Source organism: Mustela lutreola, chromosome 8 (genome assembly GCF_030435805.1).
Source record: "Mustela lutreola isolate mMusLut2 chromosome 8, mMusLut2.pri, whole genome shotgun sequence".
Lineage (NCBI taxonomy): Eukaryota > Metazoa > Chordata > Mammalia > Carnivora > Mustelidae > Mustela > Mustela lutreola.
In genome coordinates, this window is record NC_081297.1 from 115,158,310 (window position 1) to 115,178,179 (window position 19,870).

Sequence of the window (19,870 nt, forward strand, 5' to 3'; positions counted from 1 at the left end):
AGACTCTTGATCTTGGGATTGTAAGTTTGAGACCCATGTTGGATGTAGTGATTACTTAAAAATAAAATCTTTTTAAAAAAAAGAAATAATAAACTCATATATTTACCTTTCTTTGTCATGCAGAAGACATGAGGGGATTAAAATCCATTTCAATATTAATAATGGTCATTTTTAGATAGTGGGATTTTTAAAAAATTTTGTTTTGTGCTTGTCCAATTTGTATTTGTCAACTTTTCCAAAATGATGAACAACCATAATGTTTACCAAAAACTGAAATCATTATAAAACAAGAATAATAAATAAATATAGTATTAATAATGCAATGGGACAAAGGTAAGGGATGGATATATAAAAAGAGAAGTAGCAATAGATTTGAAATCAGAATTAAACTGTATTTTATTTCTTACTGTTAATACAACTGGAAAATTCAATGTTGTTGTAAATTCTTCCCAATATTTTTATCTCATGTTAGGTTCCCTAGAGAAATGAATACTAAAGGTGTCGTGAAAAATTGCAGATACTGAAATAGTTTATCAAGGCAAAAGATAATCATACCGTGATTTTTAAATTTTATTTTATTTTTTTAAAGATTTATTTGTTTGAGAGAGAGAGAGTGCAGAGGTGGGAGGGGCAGGAGTAGAGGGAGAGAGAATCTCAAGCAGACTCAGCTCTGAGTGCAGAGCCTGACATGGGGCTCGATCCTATGACCATGAGATCACAACCAAGAGCCAAAACCAAGAACCAATGCTCAACTCACTGAGCTACTCAGGAACCCCTAGATTTTTACATTTTAAATTTTGACAAAGTATATCTTCTTTCTTCTATTTATAAATCAAATTTGGCTCATACTTTTGAGGGCTCAGGTTGATAATTACACACATTCTACCCAGTGTGCGAGTGTCTGTTATTTTGAACAGGCAATAATTTATGAAACTCTACTTATCTCCACATAGAATGGAAATAAGTTGAGCAGAAATAGATACGGGAATTATAAAATGTAAAAGTCTTTCTCAGACAAGCCTCAGAATTAGAATCTGAAGTGACAACTGATGGTGAGAGGGACTCATGGCCACGGTCATGGTTTCTATAACATCTGGATTTCCAGAATTTTAGCCAATTGCTCCAGTTTCAATCTCACCAGGACATTCTTAGGATGACATCTTCTGAGTACTTTCTTCACTGCTAAACTGAACATTGCCATTGGCAAATAAAATTCTTTGGTATTAGACAAGTGGAAGAAATAAAAACATCTCTTCAATTCTATGCTGAGTGCGTTACTTTTTTCCATCTAAGGTATCTACTTATTAAGAGAAAAACAACAACCACAGCAACAACAACTTTGTTTTCAGATTGTGAGATAGAGCCCCAGCAATAGTTTAATAAGGGACCACCATATAAACTTTCTGTCACCTTGCCTCCATAAACACAATTACCAATGTAAACTTTTATTTTCCTTTTTCTTTTTCTCCAGAAGGTCAAGATCCCTTATGATGAAAATTTCTGTTAAAACATGCACACATCCACGTACACACACATACTTCTTTGAAACACTTGATAAATGGACATTCCCACTCCAAAAAAGAATTACAACCATTTTTTTTAAAAATTCATTGTTCTGGGGCTCTTAGGTGCTTGTTTAAAATAGACCAAGTTAGAAACTAAAGACGATGGAACTAAACTCGTGGCAGTGGATGGGCTCAGAGCAAGCATCCACCATCAGAAACGGCTTCCCCAAAGACAGGATTTGTTCATGTCTCCCCATGACCACATTTACCAGGTGGCAGCATATATTGGAAAGGCTTCCCATCCTTACAAAAGTCAGTAAAGATGTACCCAGTGGAGAAGAATAGAATAGCTCCAAGAAGTGGCATTCCAGAGCGCTAAAATGTATTTGAGTTTTCAATTAAGAGTCCCTACCCACAGGTGGATTTTTTCCAAGTGCTGCCCTTTGGGCCTGCTTTTCATGAGCCAGGAAAACGACCAGCCATCTACAGGGCTTTGTTTTCCGGGTGTGTTGTGAGACAATGGAATAATGAATAGCAAACTCAGCTGGTGCCAGAGCTCTGTCACACAAGCCTGGCATCTGGGAGTCTGGTGTTTTTACTCACAGCAGCTGTGCAAGTTTGGAAAGACGTTCCAGTTTGAAGATCCATTAACCCCTGCTAAGGGCCACTTTAGAGTACGAACATTTTTTCAGGGATAAATAAGTGTTGAATCCGATTGAACCCAAGCCCAGATTGTGCTAAAAAAGAATTGTACTAAATGATCTTCGAGGTCACAAAGACTCATGTGCTTCGAAGCTCACATTTTGAGAGGTGTTGGCAGTTATCTTGATAATGTAGTTCGAATGGTTTTTTAATGCTGTGCTTTGTTCTGTGAAATGTTTGGGGAAGACATTTAAATAAAGCCTTTCACTTAGTGTGGGCCTGATCCTTATATGAATGAGTAAATAGTTTTATACTTCCTGTGAACTATAATATGGAGCCTGTGCCTTATTAATACAGTCAACAAATATTTATTGAGCATCTACTATACCAAGCACATTATTAGGTACATCAGATTGGGCAGGGACACAAAACAAAATCCCTGCTACCATATTGTTGCACAGGAGAAGTGTCACCTCTATACTAATTATAAGCCATGGATATATGAAAAATAGGAACTGAGACTCTTAAAATATTATGTAAGCCCTTCAAATTGGACCCAGCCTAACATTTCATTTTTCTTCTATTATTCCAGTGAAACTAGACATTTCATTATAGAAATCTCTCATCTTTTTTTCTCCTGTTGACTTTTTTAAAGTTTCTTTTTAAAAAATTTATTCATTTGACAGAGAGAGAGAGACAGAGAGAGCATGAACAATGGAGAGAGGCAGAGGGAGAGGGAGAAACAGACTTCTCACTGAGCCAGGAGGCTGACACAGGGCTCCATCCCAGGACCCTGGGATCATGACCTGAGCTGAAGGCAATGCTTAACCAACTGAGCCACCCAGGTGCCCCTTTCTGTTGAATATTTGTATATGTACCATGTTACTTCTAGAATATTGTCATGCCATCTTTAAATTTTCAAGATCTACTCATCCATCAAGGTCCTATTCAATACTCCCTACTCTATGTCCACCATCCAGATCCCCGAGGCTAATGTGTGTTCTTCCTCTGAGACCTTATAGCCCCTTGTCTAAACAAGTTATTCTAAATAAGTTACACTTGTTTATATATGGTCTATCCCTCTTCTCTCCTTCGTCCCATATATCAAACAAACCTCTTGTACACATGATCTTTGAGACTTAATAGGGGTGTTCCTTTTTTTGGTAGGTAAATTATTATGTTTACATTATTAGTCTAGATCCCAGACTACCTAATCATTCTACATAATTTTAATTAGATTGACATGTTGTGCTGTGGTTTGAGCAAGATTTGGGACCATTTATAATAATTCTTTACCATTATCAATCAGGATCAGTCAGGAAAACAGAGCCCACACCAGATAGTTTACATGTTGGGAGAGTTAAAAGATCTAAAGATCTGTAGGGGATAGAAAGACAAGCCAGAAAATAGCAATAACAAGAAACCCATGGTAGGAGGTAGAGTTAACAAAGCCCAGGAGCCATTGTCTTTTCATAAGAACCACACCTTGACAGAGTTTCTCCTAGGGCAGCTAGGACTCCAAAGGAAGAAGCTGTCCAGTGGGTATTAGACATGTGGAGCAGATGCAGTTATTGTTGGAGACTCTACCTAAAGTAGAGAGGAAATAGAGAAAATACCCTGGCTTCTTTGGTCCCTAGTCTCTAGCCAATGTCTCCCATTGGTTGAAAGTAGCCAGAAACAGTTGGAAAGAGTCCAAAAAATACATTTGGCAGAGTTCAGTTACCTGCAATACAGAGCAAAGCAAAGGAATGGTGAATAATGTATCTGGGAATTAACAGTCCAATTGTCAGCACACTCTATTTAATAAAAAACGTACTCCATAGGGGGTGCCCGGGTGGCTCAGTGGGTTAAGCCTCTGCCTTCAGCTCAGGTCATGGTCTCAGGGTCCTGGGATCGAGCGCCACATCAGGCTCTATGCTCAGCAGGGAGCCTGCTTCCCTCTCTCTCTCTCTGCCTGCCTCTCTGCCTACTAGTGATCTCTCTCTCTCTCATCAAATAAATGAATAAAAAAATAAAATCTTTATATGGATAAAGATGTGGTATATATAGATAGATATACCTATATATATACAATGGAATACTATACAGCTGTCAAAAGAAATGAAATCTTACCATTTGCCACCACGTGGATGGAACTAGAGGGTATTGTGCTGAGCAAAATAAGTCAATCAGAGAAAGACAATTATCATATGATCTCCCTGATATGAGGAATTTGAGAGGCAGAGTGGGGGGTTTGGGGGGTTGGGAAGGAAAAAATGAAACAAGATGGGATCGGGAGGGAGACAAACCATAAAAGACTCTTAATCACACAAAACAAACTGAGGGTTGCCAGGGGGAGGGGGGAGTGAAGAGAGTGTTTGGGTTATGGACATTGAGGAAAGTATGTGCTATGGTGAGTGCTGTGAGGAATTCAAGCCTGATGATTCACAGACCTGTACCCCCGGGACAAATAATACATTATATGTTAATAAAAAGATTTTTTTTAAAAGAACACACCCCCCAAAAAAATCTTTTTTAAAGAAATGTACTGTATAAGCTACCTTCAAGTGGTAACTATTTAGTTTTAGAGCTCAATTTGATTGTAAGACCTTCTGAACATGGACTCCTTTTTTTTTTTTAAGTTTTATCTTTTTTTTTTTTTGAAGATTTTATTTATTTATTTGAGAGAGAGAGAGCACAGAGGGAGAGGGAGAGGCAGAAGCCTCCCCACTGAGCAGGGAGCCCGATGTGGGGCTTGATTGCAGGACCCTGAGATCATGACCTGAGCTGAAGGCAGATGCTTAACTGACTGAGCCACCCATGCACCCCATTATGTTTTATCTTTATTTAAGTAATCTCTGTGCCCAACGTGGAGCTTGAACTCATGACCCAGAGATCAAGAGTCATGAACTGCTCCAGCTGAGCCAGCCAGGTACCCCAAACACTGACTACTTTTGAGCTCTTTGTGAGCTAAACTAGTCTCAAAACATCATGCAATATAGTGTTGGCTATTTCTACTATTCTTCCATCTTCTTTTTCAAGATTTTCTACAATTTGGTTTGCACTCTCTAGTTATTTTCTGGTCTTGGGTTCCTTGCTGTGGCAGCATATAGAAGTCCTTCTTACTTTGGGCTGATTTCACAGTTTTCTTTCTCATTTCCCTTTCAAACTGCATCTGAGAGGCCCTGAGGATCTACTTTGTGGAAAAATGTAAAGAGCTAAGTGTTGGTAGTGAGCCTCCTTGATGGTCACCAGTCATTCTTACCTAGTGGGACTCATACTCTCATATAGTCCTTTTTTGATTCAAACCTCAAAGTGGAAGTGACTGTATATATATGAACTCCAAGGCTAGGTCATAAATGGTAATGCAACTTCACCATGGTTTCCTGGATTGCTTGCTATGGTAGATGTCAGCTTGTCAAAATGTCAAAACACTCAAGTAGCCCCATGGCCCATTTGGAGAGAGGTTGAGGTCAATGGCCAGTACCAACTTGCCAGCCATGGAACGAATCACCTTGAAAATAAATCCTCCAGTCCTAGTCATACCTTTGGATGATTGAAGAGGTGCCAGCAGAAATCTGATTGCAAGCATGAGGAATCACAAGCAAGAGGTGCCTGGCTGAGCCCTTTCCAAATTCCTGATCCTGAGATTTTAAAAGCATACTACAGTTTGGGGATAAGTTGTTACACAGCATTAGGTAACTGGTGACAGTTACAATTTTCATGATAGTTTGTCAAAATGGTGTTTGTAAAGTTGATGCTTTAATAACACTGATATCTCCCACCTCACAATACTTTGTAAATTACACATAAAATGTCTTTCAAATAAATTACATTATTTCTTAATAAACTTGTGAGTTAAGTGTGGCAAGCCCTCCCCCCCCCCCTTTTTAAATTATCTTTATGTTACATTTTAGGAAACTGACACTCAGAGTTTCAAAAACTTACCCAAATTCCTTCCTCTGTTAGTAGCAGATTCTGGATCTAAGTACCTGTCTTTTAATCCAATCCCTTCTATGTATATTGCTGGGAATTTTCAGCACTATGACAAGGCAAAGACATAGACTTAGGGTTGAGACTTGTTGCTGATCCTCAAATTTAGAATGTGTGCATGCTAATCCACCTGTGCAAGTAAAGAATCAACAGAGACAACGCAACATGCAGCTGGGAGCTGACCTATGGTGGATAGCTAGGTAGGAGTGAGCTCTGGCTGTTACTACACATCCCTGCTCTTGTTCATTCCCCTGTCTATTAATACTTTCCAGGCTCCCAAATCTAGGCATCCTGAAAAGCTGGTTGCAGCTTTTCCTTTCCAAGGATTTGGTCAAGATTATAGACACATGTGCTTGGAACGTCCAGACTCTGTGTTACCATATGTTTCTTATTTATGATTTTACTGAGGACTTCTAATATCTAGAACAGTCCCACAGACTCCAAGACACTTAACACCAAGGCCTGTTAGATAATAAAAACATTCTTTTCCTCTGACAGGCCAAAATAAATGTGTACATCAAGATTTTTTGCTGGCTATTCATTTATTTCATAAAAATAAACATTTGCAATCCCTGAAATACATTTTTATGTTCTTTATCCAATATTAAATAACTCATGTTCTGATCTGTTCCAAGTTGGGCACTTTGGTCAAAAGTAGATTCCCCGTTAGATGGTGAAGTCCAGTGTGGAAGACACATGTCTCCTTCGCTGTGTCTTCTCCCAGTGCCCTGATCCCTTTTACTTAGAAGAAATCTCAGTCAAATAAATATCAGGGATAGCACTCAGAAGGAAAAGTCATGAAATGATAGCTTCAAAGCATTCTTGAAAGAGCAAGGCTTGACCCACCCTCTTTGCTTGAAGGGTCAGTCTTGCTGCTTTGCCTCAGTGATTAACCACATTATCTTCATATTAGAATCACCTGGGGAAGATGGCATTCACCAACATCCTGGGTCCTACTTCAGATCATTAATTTAATTCAGAATCTTTGGAATAGAGCTCAGGTATCAGCATTTTTAACCAGTTCTCCAGGTATTTCCAACTATAGCCAAGTAAGGACCACCAGCTGCAGTACATGGGTTGAGGGCTAACTCAAGACAACACAGCCTTCTGAATGTCTCCTACCAGCTTGCTTTCTGGCAAAAGGCCCCAGAGTTGAAAATGATCAGGTCAGTTTCCTTGGTGTGCTTCATGGTAGAGCCAGGACTGAGCAAGTCACCAGAGGCTTGTGTTTTCTACCTTGACCTGACAGAACTTGATCTTAAATTTCTAAACAATGTTCAAATTATAATGGCTCTATTTACCTTCATTTACCTCCTGCTTTTGTGAGTAAAGTTACTGAGAGGACACAGTATATCTTATTTAATAAGCTGAGAACAATGACAATAATAGCTCTAGCCTGTGTTAGTTGTAGCTTTTAGAAGTAATTATATTAAATGCTGCCTATGTTTTAATAATAGGCAGGATAACATTACAAAGTTCACTGTTGCTTTAAAATGGCTCCCAAGTGCACACTCTTGCCCCAACCTACTTACTTAATCCTCAAAGACACTTTCATGCCCATATAGATGACCTTCCTATAAAAACTACACATTCTCAGAAAAAGTTTTCTTTCCTGTGAGAAAGGCTTCAAGGTCTTTTTCTATTGTCGCATATGTCATCAAAGGGTTCATAGATATGTCATCTCCCATTTGACTTTAAGCTCTGAACATAGAGATCTGGTTTTCATCTTTTTGTATTCAAGTGAGAGTAATCTGCCCATAATGGATGTTAACAGGTGCATAAAATAAATGCATGCAAATGTCCTCTGCCTAATTTCCTCTTGTAGATGAGCAATTTTTCTCTGTTAGAACAAAGGAAAGTCTGGTGATAGAATGGTAAGCCTGTGTAACAGATCCTTTTCTACATTGTGTCATTTTTTTCAGAATTTAGGAGTAATGGACAGTATAAATCCCTGGACACTAAAATTATATAAGTTTCAGCTTCTAAATAAGCAAAAAGCATAGGAAAGACAGAACTTTAAGTGTAGCCGCCTTGGAAATGGTATATTGAAATGAGGGCAGAACTAGTTAACCTCGGTTTGTATACCAGTTTCCTTGGGCTAATTTAATATCTTTTAGTGCCTCCACTCATTTTGTTTTCCAAGTCAGGCACACTAAAGACACATTAAAATTGGAAATTAAAGTGGTAATTACTTTTAAAGATGTCTGTTTCCTCTCTAAAAAAATTATTTTCAAAATTTTAACATTCTGATCCACACAGGTTTTGGGATGTTCAGGATAAACACAAGTACTAACAGAGATCAAGTGGTGATTTATTATCGTATTTGTAGTTTCCCCTTGATATATTAAGTTGAACATCTGAGCAAATAATTATCAATTGCTTTATTTGCTGTGCCTAGTGCAATCTTATTCTACCTGTTTAACAAACATAATAGAAAATTGATTTTTCTCTTTTATATGAAAAAAGGATCAATAAAGATTAAGTAGAGGCTAAATAGATTGATTAATAGGATTCAACTCAGAACAAATACTAGGTACTGGGAAAAGGAATATTATATAGAAGTTCTATAACAAGATAGTGATATCCCCAAATCTTCTCAAGTTAATGATACTGCTCTATGCTTGCATTCTCTCTGAAGGAAAACAACAGATGAAAAATAGCTATATGATTATGCATTATCTTTAATGGGTTTATATCTGTGTGTCTGTTTATAGAAAACTCTTTATTTTTTTCCTGACAGTCCTTTTAAAACAAGTTCCTACAAAGAAATACACACATTTCTTTGCATTTCAAAGACCAGTAGAAAGAGGACATGGCTTTGGAACTATGGTTCTAAGAAAAAGCTTTATAAAATAATCAGCAGCTTTTCTTGTACCTGGTTAAAAGTAACATGGGGTAGTTTTTGTTTTAAAGAGATAACACACACCTCCCCATTTAAAAATTTTCCTTCCTTTACTCACAACAAATTGATTGAGCTCTTACTGAGGCAGGGATCAGAGAGAGTGAAAAATAAAAATGTGGTTTCTATACACACACACATACACACACATATATATTCACATACACATACACACATATGTATGTTCTACCTCAAGGACACAGAAAATAGCAATCAATCAAACTTATCAGTGAGATAGTAACACCTATTGGTAAGAGTCTTACTAAAGCAAAGGCATGGAATGATGGGAAGAAGGTGTTGCTTTGGATAAAGCAGAGGAGGGTCCTTTTCAAGGAGGAGGCATTTGGACTGACATTGGAATGTTGCAAAGGAGCTGAGCACGCCCAACTGCAAGAGAACTTGCTGCAAACCGGGGCATAGTGAGTAGAAGGGCCAACAGGGAGCTGGCTGGTTCATCGCCCAAAGGATTGTTTATGATGTCTGTTTGAATTCCACTTTGAATTAAAAGGGAAATGACTGCTATAATCATCAAAGTATGACTTACCTAGCCAGGTCAGTCGATACCCATCCGAGATTGGTGATGATTTGCATTTAATGGACCACTTTAATTTTCATACCCTTTACTTCCGCAGACGATTGCAATTTTGTGTCCAGCAAAATCTCCCTGTCAGATGTAGTGTACAGATGAGCGGAAGCTTCTGATTTATCATTCAAGTCATTCAGGGCCCAAATCACCATATCCCCTTCCCCCAAGACCCCCCCCCCCCCAATTAAATAATATAACCAGTTCACTTCACTGGCTCAGGGCTTTTCAGGACTGGTCTATCTTACAATCGCCCATTTCAGCAAGATCTGGCTGCCCACCACCTGCAGCACGTATTTTCTCTGGAAAACAATGCCAACTCCACAACATCAAACAACAGAACCGTGACAGTCACGGAAAGGAGACCATACTCTCAACAATTGCTAATAGATACTTCATGCTGCTGTTAGAATTCTTCTTGAGAAAGATCACTTTCTAACATTAAAGCCGGAAACCATAACACATTAACGGGAATGAGAGACTCATTTGTTTTTAGTTAAAAATAAAATGAGAATGTGTTTCCAAAGGGCTGAAAATCTAAATTAGAAGGGGGAGATGGAAATAACAACAAAAACCTGCCTTCAAAAATTTTAGGCAAGCTGTCTCAGCAGGAAAAAGGAAAACAACAAAAAATGAAAAATAGAAGTTTTAATGAAATTTCTGCTGTTAACTCATTAATGGTTGTGCTTCTCCATTCGACGGCATTATGAATGTTGCGAATTGGAACATATTTCCTACAATATAGGTGTATTGTGATACATAAATAATGAGAAGTAAAATGTTTATTAAGCTACTTCCTAAAACATGAGAGCATCTGCATTTACACTTCGATAACTCTGAATGGTTCAATTAATGAAAAGTAATTAAAGGATATCTGTAAAGACATAGATTTATTACTTTCAAGGACACATTCTCACTTAATGTAATGAATAACAATGTTCTGCGAAGCAGAGGTTATACAAGGGCCTATAATTTAGGAGTGTTTATAATTAAGAGTATTGATAATGTGAAAAATATAGAGTGCTTATAAAAATTTAATCTTTTTAAATGCATAAAATATTTCCTCTATCGTCTTTTGACAAACTTAGTTTTGAATTTGGGTACATTTAGCATCCTATAAAACTGTAATGCCCATATTCCGTAATTTTGAATCTCCAATATGAGATTGTCAACACCAATATCCTGAGTGGACATATTTCCAGAACTAATATGAGGACAAATGTAAGAGTCAGAAATTCTGGAATTCTGAGGACTTTGAAAATAATTTTTAAGGAGAATAGGCCTGTCTACTGATCAAGACTATTCATCAAACCCTAGAGCATGTGATGGCCACATATATATTTTGGTGTTTAGGACTTTGACCTGCGCATTAAAGTTTCAGTCAGGCTGACCTATCCCTTCATAAGTTCCTACCTTCTATTTCTTGGTCCTGCTCACCAAGCTTCTTCACCTTTGAACTCCTTCACCTGGTAAATTTCTCCTCATTCTTTAAGTCCAAACTTAAATGCGAGAAATTGCGTATTTGTTCAAATTAGCTCCTGTCTGTTGAATGGTTACCAGGCACCAGGTATCAGGCTAAGTACATTTCAAACATCATCTCATTTCCTGTTTACAATAAATCTGTGGTATTTTCCAGATAAGAAAATTCAATGAAGAGTTTTATTTCCAATCCTTTAGCAACTAAAACTTCTATAAAATATCACAAAAATAAATAAAATTCATAAAAATAAATAACTAAAAACATGAAATGAAAAAACTATACAAATACAAATGTCAATTTATTATTAGATTGAATAGACATAAAATCGCCCTAGCAATCTGCTCTGAAATTTTCTAATTCTACCTTCCTGTACTTTCTCCTCATTAACTGATACCTCACACTTCTTGGACCAGCTCTGATGTGGACTAAACTTTGAACAACACTGTTCAGCAACTTGTTCTAAGAAGCAGATCAAGATTCTTTGGACTCCAGGGTTTTGTTCTGAACTTTGAAGCAAAAGACTTCCTTCCACACTTAGCAATCTGGACCAAACTGCCAATAGGCTCCAGAGAGAAATGCTTTTCTCAGACACATTTCACACTAAGACTTGCCTCATTTCCTGTCCCTGCTCTAACCTTTCTGTGAAGGAGGGTGGGAACATTAATTAAGGAATTATTAGGAAAACTCCACCCACAAGGGTGTGGTCCCATGACTCAGCGGATCAAAGCCGTCTACTGTCCCTGCAGTCAAGTGATTGAATGTTAGATAAACCACAAGTGAAGCATCAAATTTCTCTGTCAGGGTGTCCTCCAGAGTGAGCTCTATGCCTGCCGGTGTTTCTATCACTCCCTGTGATCTCACTTACAGATTTCCTGTAAACAGTTGCCTGAAGGAGAACACCCACAATTCATTGGGACTGAGTAATCATCTCTAACACTGGGAAGTTTTTAAAAATTAACATTTCTCCCAGAGACAACCAAATCCGCAGAGGCCACATTCTGCTAAAAGGTATTCAATTTACATTTCCAAACAGAACAAATGACTTCTTAGACCTGAAACATCTGCATTCAAGCAATTTCCCTGTCTTTCTTCAGGATAAAGTGTGGGATCTAGTTTTACAATTTCATCCCTAAAAAGTCCATTGTGGTGTGTGGTTTTTTCACCCCCAAATAAATGGGTGGTCTGCCTCAAAGGTAAATACAAGTGTCCAAAATTTAGAAGACAAAAATATGTAACACTGTCTACTTTTTCTTCCTTAATCTCACTAAGAGTTTTAAACAATTTTAAAGTCCTGTTTCAGCCAGGGTCATTTTAACTTGGAATTTAATAACACAATCTGTTTATTTCAGAATTTAATAACTTGCTATAAATACCAATTGTTCCCTTTCCTTGAAACAGCCCAAACCTAACATAAACATTAGAATATATTTCAGTTATATATAACAGAATACATTTCTGTTATATATAAGAGCATAGTGGAGGATTCGTTGTCATTTCCACAACTGAATATTTTCATGGGACACACTGTAGGCAACAGATGTACCTCATTTGATGTGAGTTGCCTGACCCAGGTACTTAATCCAGCCCTGAGCACATGTGCTGGAGGAGGCCCTCACCTGTACAATCCTGTCTTCTACCGGCAGATCTACGTTTCAAATAGAAGACCTGCATGTGGCAGCAACCTCCTCAATCATGGCATACTTGTAATCAGGTGATGAAAGGAGAAGTTTCATTCTGAAGTAGCTTCAAAAAAAGCCTTATGCTGGTAACACATTATGTTGGCCATCTCTATAACTGAGTAACATTTAAAAATGAGGTACCATTTTCACTTATAGAGACCACCAACATAATTCTGGCAAGTTCTAGAAAGTTCTTCATTGTTTTAATTTCATATTCCATTACCTGGAGTCCAGGACCTGCTACCCCAAAACAGGGCACCTTGGCATATTGAAGATTTTCAGCTGAAGTAGTAGGTGGAGAAAGCACCAGAGGCAGGAAGGTTAGAGTGAAACAGGTTGTAAAATCCCCATGTGAGGTGTTCTCCCTATCTCCCAAGGAAGGAACATCCTTATTTCTGAAGACAGAGGGACTCCAAGAAGAATCCAAACAGGCCTTGCTATACCTACCTCACACTCTTTAACCTGTATTTTTCCACGACTGTCCACTCTTCATCAAACCTCACACAAAAATATTCAGGCCTCACTGCTTCTCCATGTCTTCATTTTCTATGAAGGCGACTGTGTCATGTAAAATTTATATGAATTTGTATGCTTTTCTCTTGTTGTTCTATCTTCATCAGTTTCATTTTCAGACCCAGCCAGGGAATCTAAGAAGGTTAAGGAAAATCTTTTCCTTCCTACATATCTGAGTATGTCCAAAATGTTAATTAACCTCAACTTCTGCCTTTCGTTTTCTCTCTCCAGCCTCCCACCTCAAGAGACCTGAATAATTCCCTCTGTGTATTATCAGAGTCAGCTCTCTGTTACCTGAAATGGATTTTCCAAATTGAGAATTATCCACTTTTTGTATATTTTTCTCCTACATTGTGGCCTTTGTCCCTTTCATAATTCATTAATGCTTTTTAAAATCTGCTGGGAAGTAGAGGGAAGACGAAATCAATTCTGTTGCTTATAAAGTTATGATGAAAACCAATGGCTAAAATAAGATTTTTCAGTGCAATGCCTCCACATCATTAGCATGAGGAATCCAAGAGCTATCCGAACCCTGATAAGCAGCCCGGAAGGTTAGAATTATCCTGAGGCAATTTCCAATTTTCTGGTTCCTTTCTTCCTAAGTTATTCTCTGTTGATATGTTTATGTAGCTATTCATCTCCCTTCCCCCCCCTTCAGGGATTCTTGTGAGCAAAGATTTTTAGTATTTCTTTTAAACTTTTTACCAAGACCTCCAAAAAATTGCATCCATTTTGTATTTGTTACTCAGCTCAAGCTAATTAGGGTACACAGGTTGATTTACTGAAAAAATACTGAAGTATTTCCCAAAATAAAAATAGTTAAACAGGGGGCACCTGGGTGGCTCAGTGGGTTAAGCCTCTGCCTTCAGCTCGGGTCATGATCTCAGAGTCCTGGGATCGAGCCCCGCATTGGGCTCTCTTCTTGGCAGGGAGCCTGCTTCTTCCTCTCTCTCTGCCTGCCTCTCTGCCTACTTGTGATCTCTGTCTGTCAGATAAATAAATAAAATCTTAAAAAAAAAAAATAGTTAAACAGGATAGTTCCAGGGTCGCTGGGGGATAGAAGTGAAGCCTCTCCTGTAGCTTCTCTCTCTTTTTGCTTTTTTCTGGATTTTGGCCTTGTTTTTTCAGGCTTTCTCTCTGGAGAAAAGACATGGTTGCAATAACTTTGGGGTCACATCTTTAAGGTTCCAGGACCAGAGAGGAAAAGAAAATTTTTTTTCTTTTTTTTAAAAGATTTATTTATTTGAGAGTGAGAGCGAGAGAGCATGGGAACAGTGGGGAGAGGCAGGAGAGTAGGAGAGGGGATGGCGAGAATCTCAAGCTGACTTCTTGCTTAATGAGGAGCTCAGCATGTGGCTAGATGCCCCGATCCTGAGGTCCTGAACTGAGCCAAAAGCAAGAGTCAGAAACTCAACCAACTGAGCCACCCAGGCGCCCCCAGAGAAGAAAAGAAACTTTTCCCATAAGATCCACTTAGAAAATTTTGGGAGGGACAACCTTCTGGTTCAGGCTGCTTTAGCTTTTCATTTCTAAACTTGTTACTGAAATGCCAACAGAGTATTACCCCCACCTTAAAAGACCACCAGAGACGTGAGTCAAAGCCAATCAGCAAGGGTCATTTATTGCAGGTTCGAACCTGGACCTCTGCGCCGCTCGTTGCCGATAACGCCGAGAGGTCCAGAGCTGGGTTGGTGCAGGGTTTTTATAGACAGATACAAACAAGTTTCGGGTGGGGCTGAGCTCATTGATTGACAGTTTGAACAGGCATACTTGGCGTCAGTGAATTGGGTCAGGGGACCCCGCGCGAAAGCAGACAAAGCAATCTTACAGAAGCAGAACTGGCCGGTTAGCCCACGCAGGCGAAAAAAGCACTATCAGGATATTGAAGGCCTGGTTACTATCAAGTAAAGACAACTGGGAGTCTCCTGGTGGAATGTTACATTCCTGCTATCAAGCATCCTTGTTAGTGAGAATTAGGTTTAGAAGAAATTTAACTTTATTTACTTCTCCTTCTACCTCCGCCTCCTTCGGTTTTTTATGGAGGGGAGGGTGACATTAGGGCTATCGATAAGGTAACTTCTTTGTTGTAAATCTCAAGGACATTTGCAAACCAAGGGAGACTCCTGTCTTGCAGGATTGTGATCTCTGCAAGTTAACTATTTATCGTTTTATGGCAGTCAGGGGTGCCTGAGGAATGCTACACATATGGAGGGGAGCGGGTGAAGGGGGGGGTGCAAGGCGCCAGCTTTTGCTTTGTCCTCAGCCAGCCTCCTGCTCCTTCAGTTACTAATCAGTATTATTGGGGCAGTTCCTTTTTATGCTTAATTACTGTTTTTTAAAATATTACTTCTGATCTCAATTTACCAACTGTTTCCTTTTCTATCTCAAATTAAGTAATGATAACTTTAACTCTCTCAGTAATTTTAATAGTATATAACATCTAACTTTAGCAGAATGCTTATTGCGTGCCAAGGTTTAGGATAAATGTCAAGTATATAAGCTCTTTTAATCCACAAATAACTGTGAGATAAGTTTATAGCAGAACCAGAAAGTAACCAGTTTCTACTGGTAATTGATCATCAAACAATAGCTTTTACTTCTAAAACCTGAAGTAATCATTCTTGACGTCTCCAAGTTGAATCATTGAGACATGATTTTTGTGTAGAAACAGTGCCAGGATTTTAGCTTTTGTCCCATAATCCAGCAAGGGAAGACTTCTGGCTATACACCAGATCTGATCTCCCTTTGGAGACTCCCATGCAACTAGACTACATTTCTTTTCTTTTCTTTTCTTTTTTTAAAATTTAAATTTTTTTCAGTGTTCCAAAATTCATTGTTTATGCACCATACCCAGTGCTCCATGCAAACATGCCCTCCTTAATACCCACCACCAGCCTCACCCCACACCCCATATCCCCACCCCCAAAACCCTCAGTTTGAGTATCCTTGTTGTAAAGTGTAGGTAAATGAGTTATCACCCATGGTAAGAGATATGTGCATCTTCCAGACCTTACCTACACTCCCCCCACCTGGCCCCGTGTGCTGATGCAAGCTCTTTCCTCTTCCACTAGCTGGATAGAAACAGTGACAAGGCACTGGGGAAGGGAGAGAATTTATTTCCTTTCCTTTTCCGGCTTCCAGAAGCTGCTCACATTCCTTGTCTCATCACTCTCTCCATTTTCAAAGCCAGTTAAGAGCAGCTTTGGAGCCCTTCTCTCATGGCTATCACCCTGACCCCTTGTGCCTCTCTCTTCCATTTTTAAGGAAACTTTTGGTTATGTTGGGTCCCCACTGAGAACCCAGGACAGTCTCTCCTATTTTAAGGTGTGTGCTGATTAATATATTTAATTCCATCTGAAAAATCAATTCCCCTGTGTCTTGCAACCTAACATATCCACATGTTCCAAAGATTGGGATTTGGACATGTTCAGGGGTTGGGGGGGGGCACAGAACTGCCTACCAGAGAAACTGAGGTTTACAGCTCAGTTATTAGCTGGACACTCCCAGTGTTCAGCTCCATTCCCTGACTGTGTTTGTACCTTTGCTATCTATCTTTTAGCTCCTCATTGCTGATTAATTTCACTCTCCTGTTTCTTTTAGCTAAGATAAACCTTATTTCTGGTGCAGACTTCATTTTGTAAAAATTTGAATTTCTATTACAGCCTTTCTATGTAGCTAACTCATCTTTGCGACCCAGATTTGATTAGTGCACAGATACTGTCAACAATACTTCTCTAGGCTTTTTTTAGAGTTTGACATTTTAAACATCTCTTTCTGATAGTAAAATAGAAGTCTCCATTCCTAATGGAGACACTTTCCACCCCTCCCGGCATAAATAGAAAATATGTGCCTGTGTCCACACTCTGCCACAGATCCACTCTCTGCTCTTGTCTTTCATATAGTGTTGGCACAAGAGGCTGACACCTGTGGACCACAAATCCCAGCCTTGCTTTCATCTGGCTTCTAAATGGCCTCAACCAATGGGAGACAAGGGCAAGAAAGGAGGGGGCATAGAATGTTTCTCCTCCATGGTTTGGCACTATACAGCTGACCCTCGAACAGCACGGGTTTGAATTGCATAGATCCACTTGTATGCAGACCTTTTTCAATAAATACAGTACAGTACTGTAAATAAATGCTCCTATGTTTTTCTTAATATTTTTCTTTAGCTTAATTTATTGTAAGAATTCAGTATATAATACATATAATATACAAAATATGCATCACTTGGCTGTTTATGTTATCAGCAATGCTTCTAGTTGACAGTAGGGTATTAGAAGTTAGGTTTTGGGGGAAGTCAAAAGTTATATGTGAATATTTTACTCTGTGGGGGCCAGGACTCCTTACCCCACATTGTTCATGGGTCAACTAGGTTTTCATAGGGCCAATTTCACATTCACCTTCACCCTAACTTTACTGGGAGGCCTCTGATCTAAAATCTCCGCTCTCACTGAGCCCTGGTGTCACTATTAACTCCCTTTTCCCTTTGGTGGTAAGGGTAGCAATAATTTCCCACTGATAATGGGCTCTGGATCCTTACCATCCCTTGTTTGTTCCTTTCCTTTGCCCACACTTCTGTAAGAACTTTTTTAGTAAGGCTCTTCATTTGAAGTGAATCCTGTTTTCTGCTAGAACTCTGACACAATATCCCTACGCAAATTCTTTGAAAAAAACCCACTTGTATCTGATGTTAATGGTAAAACAAATAGATCTTCGGCTCAATGGAGCTAAACATTCTGCTTTGATGATATCTAAAAATGGCCAAGAAGAAAAAAAAAAAAAGGTAGTCAGTCAAATCAGTCTTCCTTCACTCTCTCTCTCTTTATGTTTCAGTTCTTAATCTTATTATGTATAGCTTCCTTACCAAGATCATTCATTTATTCATTATTCAATATTTATTTGGAATAAGATAGTGGTTTTATTACACTAATGTGCAAAACAGACAATCTTGTAACTTACAGCTAAGCAGGGGAAGATGGAAGGAGATAGTTCTCAAATAATTACACAAATATAAAATGACAAGCTGTCTTACCTGTAATAACAGAAAAAAACCCAGAAGAGACTGTTGAGCATGGAAGTAGGGGTGGGGATGGCAATCAGTGGACCCTTCCTCATAAAATGATGTATCTGCTGAGGTTTGAAGGAAGGGAGTAGTAGCTCAGAATGGAAGAGAGGAGGAGGAAAGCATGTAGTTTGTGCGGGAGTCTTGAATGAAGCACGGAATGCACAATGACCTCGGGCAGTTATAGAACTGAGAAATCAAGGAACCAGAGAAACTGGATTGCAGAAAGCAAGGAGGACAGTAAAACATGATATGGGGAAGAATTCAGGGGCCACCTTTGTCAGGGTTTTGCATCCATGTTAATCATTTGGCTTATCATCATAAGAGCTGTTCGATGCGATTTCCTGGTTTTAAGCAGATGAGTGATGGAAGACTTGTGTTTCTGAATATTAACTCTGCTTGCCGCAGAAAGGATGGTTTGTAAGGAAGCAATGAGACATGGAGCAGGAAGATGGAGTATTTCTTGCCCAGGCAAGTGATGAGTGTAGCCTGAACCTGGATAGAGAGACTAGAAATAGAAGAAAAGGTACAAATTTGAAAGATGTTTAAAATTGACAGGAATCTGTGAAAAATAGAATACGAGAATATGGGAAAGCATTCATTTGGTCCTCAAATTTCAGTTTGTGCAACTGGATGAGGTCTTTTTTTTTTTTTTAATTTTATTTATTTATTTGACAGAGATGACAAGTAGGCAGGGAGGCAGGCAGAGAGAGAGAGCAGAGACCCCAATGTGAGGCTCGAACCTGGGACCCTGAGATCATGACCCTAGCTGAAGGCAGGGAACATATAACTTTTGACTTCCCCCAAAACCTAACTTCTTTTTTTTTTTTTAAAGATTTTATTTATTTGTCAGAGAGAGCGAGCGAGAGCGAGCACAGACAGACAGAGTGGAAGGCAGAGTCAGAGGGAGAAGCAGGCTCCCTGCAGAGCAAGGAGCCCGATATGGGACTCGATCCCAGGACGCTGGGATCATGACCTGAGCCGAAGGCAGCTGCTTAACCAACTGAGCCACCCAGGCGTCCCCAAAACCTAACTTCTAATACCCTACTGTCAACTAGAAGCATTGCTGATAACATAAACAGCCAAGTGATGCATATTTTGTATATTATATGTATTAGGTACTGAATTCTTACAATAAATTAAGCTAAAGAAAAAATATTAAGAAAAACATAAGGAACATTTATTTAGAGTACCCAGGTGCCCCGGATGAGGTCTTTCATGAGACTGGAACCATTGGAAGAAATCCAGGGTTAGAGGGAAGAGCCGTGTATGTTTAGGACATGCTGCTTTGATATGACTATTTTATTTTATTTTAATTGTGGTAAGGACCACAATTAAGTCAACCTTCAACAAAATTTTAAATGTGCAATAGAGTATTGCTAAATATATACATTATGATGTACAGAAAAACAATCCTAAAATTCGCATGGAACCATAAAACACCATGAATAACAAAAGCAGTCCTGAGGGGGGAAAAAAACAAAGTTAGAAGCATCAGTCTTCTTGATTTCTAATGTTACAAAGCTACAGTAATC